An 8,946-nucleotide genomic window follows, 5' to 3' on the forward strand; every position below is an offset into this window, starting at 1 on the left:
GTATACTGTATCATTAACAGCTCCTAATAGCACTCCAAGAAGGTCATCGTCGTCTAAATTGAAAATATCCACGGACTTTTGAATGGGAAGTTCATCCACAATTTTATAGAACATAACATTTCTTTCTGTTAATAAAACATGACATTCCATTATTAGATGTTTAACGATATCAAAAGACTGTTTGTTACATAGAGTACATGTAGCTTTCTTAATGGCTGCCGATCCTAAAGCCACAAGTACTAACAGTTCGAGTTTTGCATCGGGATACAAAACTGTCAACCGAATTAATCTATGTTCGCACAGGCTATGATGAATTTTGGAATACCGTATAAGTTCATTTCTATTTTCTAAATTACTTTTCCATCTGTTCTCTTCATAAATTTCAATAGACTGACGGACGATTTTCGACCACAGCATTTTTCCTGGTATGTAATCCTCAATTACATAGGTTTCAAGGAAAGAAAATAGATCGTATTTAACAAGAGTTGTAATAAGATTATAGGTTATAGAGTGTTCGGCATTTTCATCCAGAATAAATTGACTGATACACATGTTGAACAATTTTTTGTGAGTTGTGCCAGATTTACTCCTACATAATCGCCCAAAGAATAAAAGCTTGAATTTGTCGATTACAGCTTCTAATGACCATAAACCAAGGTTACTTGTAGTTGAGTCCGTTGGTGAATATTTGTCCATGCACTGTATATATCGCGCAGCATATCGTTGTGTTCTTTCTAAAAGTTCTGTTTCAGAATTTGAGAGTTGTCCCCATAATTCGCAAGAGTACAATGCTGTGGGAAGAACAAAACGTTTCCATATCAACGTGTTTGTAATCGGCGTAAGACCTTTCGGGTTTACTCCAGCACTATACAACAAGGCGGAAGTTTGAATGTAACTCAAATGCTCGGTTTTATTTGCTGATAAAAAAGTTAATAATTTTGAAATAAGTTTTGTAGATCATTTGGTAGAGCAACTGCAATATGATGTCTTTTGTAAAACCCTAATATAATATGAGTCTCCAGCAGAGTGAATGAAGATCAAGTTTTTGTTTTTTTCTCTTAAAAGTGAACTATGATTGTTCAATGCTTCCTCTGTGTTAATGATTGTGCGAGTGTATGTTCTGTTTGCACACAAAATTGTCAATACATAATTCCCTTATCCTGTAGTTAAATAATGTGATTCACAAATAAAAACGGTATTATTTCGGGATTTTTTGCAAAGACAAGGGCATATTTTTCATAGAGGTAGAGCAACTGCTTAACAACATTCTGGTCTTTAAAGATGGAGGTTGTAAGAGTTTTTATAGAATAAAGACTTTTAATATATAGATATCAAATGGTAAATCAAAACTAATAAAAACTAAGGACTGAGCCACACGATCCCGAGCAATAAATGAACAATTTTACTTTAAAACCAATAGGTTCTTCCGTTTGAAGTGTTTCAGAAATTCGCCAGATTAACTATTACCTTAAACTTGGATATACCGACGGATCGACCAAAGTGGTTATTCAATTTTTTTTTTGTCGCGGTGACATGATATTCAAAGGACAGTAGAAGTTACAGCATTCACAACAGACAGGACAACGAGTAACCAAAAACAACTTAAAACCAAAGCTAAAGCATAACAATCAAATATTTTTTTAAATTGTCCGTTAATAAATTTGGAAGTTATTATTGGAGTTTCAACTCCCTCAGGCAAAGTTGACCTTAGATGGCTTTGGCTATTTCATGTCCTTTATTTGTTATTAAACTCTTCAACTGTTTCTGTTTTTATACACCCTTAGCTTCAAATATTCGGCTTTGAGTGTTCCAGATAAAAGTAAATCCAACAAAGCTCTTCGGACGTTAAGTTATAATTTTTTACGACAACAGAGATGATTTCACCTTTTAATTTGTAAATTTTTCATTTCTAAGTAGCAACATTTCAGCAGTGCCTGCATAAGGTGTATCTATATACAATATTCTAGGGCATGCATTTCCAATCATTTGATTTCACGTTTTTGAGCAGAAAATGCACAGTAATATCTAAGTAAATACTGGAAGGGTGGACAATATTTTATAAAAAAAAAAAATAATTTATAATTGATACTCTATATATTTATCTATAAAAATACCTTTAGACACAAAGTCAGGGCAAGAGCTGCTAAAGATGGATTGACTGACCCTTTCGTACTGACGAGCACAACTGCAGTTACTATTACTATAATAGATGTTGTCAAATCTAACCACAAACCTATACATCTCATGCATGTATCATAAAGTAAAGTAGTCGTAGTGGTCACATCAATCAGCTTTTCTGCCCTAAAAATAGAACTATACATCTCATACATTTATCACAAAGTAAAGAAGTTGTAGTAGTTACATCAATCAGCTTCTCTGACCTAAAAGTAAACCTATATATCTCATACGTGTATCACAAAGTAAAGAAGTTGTAGTAGTCACATCAATCAGCTTCTCTGACCTAAAAGTAAACCTATATATCTCATTGGTGTATCACAAAGTAAAGAAGTCGTAGTAGTCACATCAACCAGCTTCTCTGACCTAAAAGTAAACCTATATATCTCATTGGTGTATCATGAAGTAAAGTAGTCGTAGTAGTCACATCAATCAGCTTCTCTGATCTAAAAGTAAACCTATATATCTCATACGTGTATCATAAAGTAAAGTAGTTGTAGTAGTCACATCAATCAGCTTCTCTGACCTAAAAGTAAACCTATATATCTCATACGTGTATCATAAAGTAAAGAAGTTGTAGTAGTCACATCAATCAGCTTCTCTGACCTAAAAGTAAACCTATATATCTCATACGTGTATCATAAAGTAAAGTAGTCGTAGTAGTCACATCAATCAGCTTCTCTGACCTAAAAGTAAACCTATATATCTCATACGTGTATCATAAAGTAAAGAAGTAATAGTAGTCACCTCAATCAACTTCTCTGACCTAAAAGTAAACCTATATATCTCATACGTGTATCATAAAGTAAAGAAGTCATAGTAGTCACATCAATCAACTTCTCTGACCTAAAAGTAAACCTATATATCTCATACGTGTATCATAAAGTAAAGAAGTCATAGTAGTCACATCAATCAACTTCTCTGACCTAAAAGTAAACCTATATATCTCATACGTGTATCATAAAGTAAAGAAGTCGTAGTAGTCACATCAATCAACTTCTTTGACCTAAAAGTAAACCTATATATCTCATACGTGTATCATAAAGTAAAGAAGTCGTAGTAGTCACATCAATCAACTTCTCTGACCTAAAAGTAAACCTATATATCTCATTGGTGTATCATAAAGTAAAGTAGTTGTAGTAGTCACATCAATCAGCTTCTCTGACCTAAAAGTAAACCTATATATCTCATACGTGTATCATAAAGTAAAGAAGTCGTAGTAGTCACCTCAATCAACTTCTCTGACCTAAAAGTAAACCTATATATCTCATACGTGTATCATAAAGTAAAGAAGTCGTAGTAGTCACCTCAATCAACTTATCTGACCTAAAAGTAAACCTATATATCTCATACGTGTATCATAAAGTAAAGAAGTCGTAGTAGTCACATCAATCAGCTTCTCTGACCTAAAAGTAAACCTATATATCTCATACGTGTATCACAAAGTAAAGAAGTCGTAGTAGTCACATCAATCAACTTCTTGAGGAAGCCTATACATCTCATACATGTATCACAAAGTAAAGTAGTCGTAGTAGACAACTCAATCAACTTCTTTGACCTAAAAGTAAACCTATATATCTCATACGTGTATCATAAAGTAAAGAAGTCGTAGTAGTCACATCAATCAGTTTCCTAAGGAAGCCTATACATCTCATACATGTATCACAAAGTAAAGAAGTCGTAGTAGTCAACTCAATCAACTTCTCTGACCTAAAAGTAAACCTATATATCTCATACGTGTATCATAAAGTAAAGAAGTCGTAGTAGTCACATCAATCAGCTTCTCTGACCTAAAAGTAAACCTATATATCTCATACGTGTATCACAAAGTAAAGAAGTCGTAGTAGTCACATCAATCAACTTCTCTGACCTAAAAGTAAACCTATATATCTCATTGGTGTATCATAAAGTAAAGAAGTCGTAGTAGTCACCTCAATCAACTTCTCTGACCTAAAAGTAAACCTATATATCTCATACGTGTATCATAAAGTAAAGAAGTCGTAGTAGTCACCTCAATCAACTTCTCTGACCTAAAAGTAAACCTATATATCTCATACGTGTATCATAAAGTAATGTAGTCGTAGTAGTCACATCAATCAACTTCTCTGACCTAAAAGTAAACCTATATATCTCATACGTGTATCATAAAGTAAAGAAGTCGTAGTAGTCACATCAATCAACTTCTTTGCCCTAAAAGTAAACCTATATATCTCATACGTGTATCATAAAGTAAAGAAGTTGTAGTAGTCACATCAATCAGCTTCTCTGACCTAAAAGTAAACCTATATATCTCATACGTGTATCATAAAGTAAAGTAGTCGTAGTAGTCACATCAATCAGCTTCTCTGACCTAAAAGTAAACCTATATATCTCATACGTGTATCATAAAGTAAAGAAGTCATAGTAGTCACCTCAATCAACTTCTCTGACCTACAAGTAAACCTATATATCTCATACGTGTATCATAAAGTAAAGAAGTCATAGTAGTCACATCAATCAACTTCTCTGACCTAAAAGTAAACCTATATATCTCATACGTGTATCATAAAGTAAAGAAGTCGTAGTAGTCACATCAATCAACTTCTTTGACCTAAAAGTAAACCTATATATCTCATACGTGTATCATAAAGTAAAGAAGTCGTAGTAGTCACATCAATCAACTTCTCTGACCTAAAAGTAAACCTATATATCTCATTGGTGTATCATAAAGTAAAGTAGTTGTAGTAGTCACATCAATCAGCTTCTCTGACCTAAAAGTAAACCTATATATCTCATACGTGTATCATAAAGTAAAGAAGTCGTAGTAGTCACCTCAATCAACTTCTCTGACCTAAAAGTAAACCTATATATCTCATACGTGTATCATAAAGTAAAGAAGTCGTAGTAGTCACCTCAATCAACTTCTCTGACCTAAAAGTAAACCTATATATCTCATACGTGTATCATAAAGTAAAGAAGTCGTAGTAGTCACATCAATCAGCTTCTCTGACCTAAAAGTAAACCTATATATCTCATACGTGTATCACAAAGTAAAGAAGTCGTAGTAGTCACATCAATCAACTTCTTAAGGAAGCCTATACATCTCATACATGTATCACAAAGTAAAGTAGTCGTAGTAGTCAACTCAATCAACTTCTTTGACCTAAAAGTAAACCTATATATCTCATACGTGTATCATAAAGTAAAGAAGTCGTAGTAGTCACATCAATCAGTTTCTTAAGGAAGCCTATACATCTCATACATGTATCACAAAGTAAAGTAGTCGTAGTAGTCAACTCAATCAACTTCTCTGACCTAAAAGTAAACCTATATATCTCATACGTGTATCATAAAGTAAAGAAGTCGTAGTAGTCACATCAATCAGCTTCTCTGACCTAAAAGTAAACCTATATATCTCATACGTGTATCACAAAGTAAAGAAGTCGTAGTAGTCACATCAATCAACTTCTCTGACCTAAAAGTAAACCTATATATCTCATTGGTGTATCATAAAGTAAAGAAGTCGTAGTAGTCACCTCAATCAACTTCTCTGACCTAAAAGTAAACCTATATATCTCATACGTGTATCATAAAGTAAAGAAGTCGTAGTAGTCACCTCAATCAACTTCTCTGACCTAAAAGTAAACCTATATATCTCATACGTGTATCATAAAGTAATGTAGTCGTAGTAGTCACATCAATCAACTTCTCTGACCTAAAAGTAAACCTATATATCTCATACGTGTATCATAAAGTAAAGAAGTCGTAGTAGTCACATCAATCAACTTCTTTGCCCTAAAAGTAAACCTATATATCTCATACGTGTATCATAAAGTAAAGTAGTCGTAGTAGTCACATCAATCAGCTTCTCTGACCTAAAAGTAAACCTATATATCTCATTGGTGTATCATAAAGTAAAGAAGTCGTAGTAGTCACATCAATCAACTTCTCTGACCTAAAAGTAAACATATACATCTCATACGTGTATCATAAAGTAAAGTAGTCGTAGTAGTCACATCAATCAACTTCTCTGACCTAAAAGTAAACCTATACATCTCATTGGTGTATCATAAAGTAAAGAAGTCGTAGTAGTCACATCATTCAACTTCTCTGACCTAAAAGTAAACCTATATATCTCATTGGTGTATCATAAAGTAAAGTAGTCGTAGTAGTCACATCAATCAGCTTCTTAAGGAAGCCTATACATCTCATACATGTATCACAAAGTAAAGTAGTCGTAGTAGTCACCTCAATCAACTTCTCTGACCTAAAAGTAAACCTATATATCTCATACGTGTATCATAAAGTAATGTAGTCGTAGTAGTCACATCAATCAACTTCTCTGACCTAAAAGTAAACCTATATATCTCATTGGTGTATCATAAAGTAAAGTAGTCGTAGTAGTCAACTCAATCAGCTTCTCTGACCTAAAAGTAAACCTATATATCTCATACGTGTATCATAAAGTAAAGAAGTCTTGGTAGTCACCTCAATCAACTTCTCTGACCTAAAAGTAAACCTATATATCTCATAGGTGTATCATAAAGTGAAGAAGTCGTAGTAGTCACCTCAATCAGCTTCTCTGACCTAAAAGTAAACCTATATATCTCATACGTGTATCACAAAGTAAAGTAGTCGTAGTTGTCACCTCAATCAACTTCTCTGACCTAAAAGTAAACCTATATATCTCATACGTGTATCATAAAGTAAAGAAGTCGTAGTAGTCACCTCAATCAACTTCTCTGACCTAAAAGTAAACCTATATATCTCATTGGTGTATCATAAAGTAAAGTAGTCGTAGTAGTCACCTCAATCAACTTCTCTGACCTAAAAGTAAACCTATATATCTCATACGTGTATCATAAAGTAAAGAAGTCGTAGTAGTCACCTCAATCAACTTCTCTGACCTAAAAGTAAACCTATACATCTCATACATGTATCACAAAGTAAAGAGGTCGTAGTAGTCACATCAATCAGCTTCTCTGACCTAAAAGTAAACCTATATATCTCATTGGTGTATCAAAAAGTAAAGTAGTCGTAGTAGTCACATCAATCAGCTTCTCTGACCTAAAAGTAAACCTATATATCTCATACGTGTATCATAAAGTAAAGAAGTCGTAGTAGTCAACTCAATCAACTTCTCTGACCTAAAAGTAAACCTATATATCTCATACGTGTATCATAAAGTAAAGAGGTCGTAGTAGTCACATCAATCAGCTTCTCTGACCTAAAAGTAAACCTATATATCTCATACGTGTATCACAAAGTAAAGAAGTCGTAGTAGTCACATCAATTAACTTCTCTGACCTAAAAGTAAACCTATATATCTCATTGGTGTATCATAAAGTAAAGAAGTCGTAGTAGTCACCTCAATCAACTTCTCTGACCTAAAAGTAAACCTATATATCTCATACGTGTATCATAAAGTAAAGAAGTCGTAGTAGTCACCTCAATCAACTTCTCTGACCTAAAAGTAAACCTATATATCTCATACGTGTATCATAAAGTAAAGTAGTCGTAGTAGTCACATCAATCAGCTTCTCTGACCTAAAAGTAAACCTATATATCTCATACGTGTATCACAAAGTAAAGAAGTCGTAGTAGTCACATCAATCAACTTCTCTGACCTAAAAGTAAACCTATATATCTCATTGGTGTATCATAAAGTAAAGAAGTCGTAGTAGTCACATCAATCAACTTCTCTGACCTAAAAGTAAACCTATACATGTCATACGTGTATCATAAAGTAAAGTAGTCGTAGTAGTCACCTCAATCAACTTCTCTGACCTAAAAGTAAACCTATACATCTCATTGGTGTATCATAAAGTAAAGAAGTCGTAGTAGTCACATCACTCAACTTCTCTGACCTAAAAGTAAACCTATATATCTCATTGGTGTATCATAAAGTAAAGTAGTCGTAGTAGTCACATCAATCAGCTTCTTAAGGAAGCCTATACATCTCATACATGTATCACAAAGTAAAGTAGTCGTAGTAGTCACCTCAATCAACTTCTCTGACCTAAAAGTAAACCTATATATCTCATACGTGTATCATAAAGTAATGTAGTCGTAGTAGTCACATCAATCAACTTCTCTGACCTAAAAGTAAACCTATATATCTCATTGGTGTATCATAAAGTAAAGTAATCGTAGTAGTCAACTCAATCAGCTTCTCTGACCTAAAAGTAAACCTATATATCTCATTGGTGTATCATAAAGTAAAGAAGTCTTGGTAGTCACCTCAATCAACTTCTCTGACCTAAAAGTAAACCTGTATATCTCATAGGTGTATCATAAAGTGAAGAAGTCGTAGTAGTCACCTCAATCAGCTTCTCTGACCTAAAAGTAAACCTATATATCTCATACGTGTATCACAAAGTAAAGTAGTCGTAGTTGTCACCTCAATCAACTTCTCTGACCTAAAAATAAACCTATATATCTCATACGTGTATCATAAAGTAAAGAAGTCGTAGTAGTCACCTCAATCAACTTCTCTGACCTAAAAGTAAACCTATATATCTCATTGGTGTATCATAAAGTAAAGAAGTCGTAGTAGTCACCTCAATCAGCTTCTCTGACATAAAAGTAAACCTATATATCTCATACGTGTATCATAAAGTAAAGAAGTCGTAGTAGTCACCTCAATCAGCTTCTCTGACCTAAAAGTAAACCTATATATCTCATACGTGTATCATAAAGTAAAGAAGTCGTAGTAGTCACCTCAATCAACTTCTCTGACCTAAAAGTAAACCTATATATCTCATACGTGTATCATAAAGTAAAGAGGTCGTA

General features: G+C 33.5%; 1 long non-coding RNA gene across 1 annotated transcript; it reads right to left on the reverse strand.

Moving 5' to 3' along the window:
- Positions 1-3,322: 3,322 nt before the first annotated feature.
- Positions 3,323-7,346, reverse strand: LOC127726946 (uncharacterized). The gene is made up of 3 exons (XR_007993725.1): positions 7,302-7,346; positions 6,963-7,061; positions 3,323-3,482 (listed from the first exon to the last, which is right to left on the reverse strand). It is a non-coding gene; the product is annotated as an uncharacterized LOC127726946 (long non-coding RNA).
- Between the last annotated feature and the right edge of the window lie 1,600 nt (positions 7,347-8,946).

Source organism: Mytilus californianus, unplaced genomic scaffold (genome assembly GCF_021869535.1).
Source record: "Mytilus californianus isolate M0D057914Y unplaced genomic scaffold, xbMytCali1.0.p SCAF_19, whole genome shotgun sequence".
Lineage (NCBI taxonomy): Eukaryota > Metazoa > Mollusca > Bivalvia > Mytilida > Mytilidae > Mytilus > Mytilus californianus.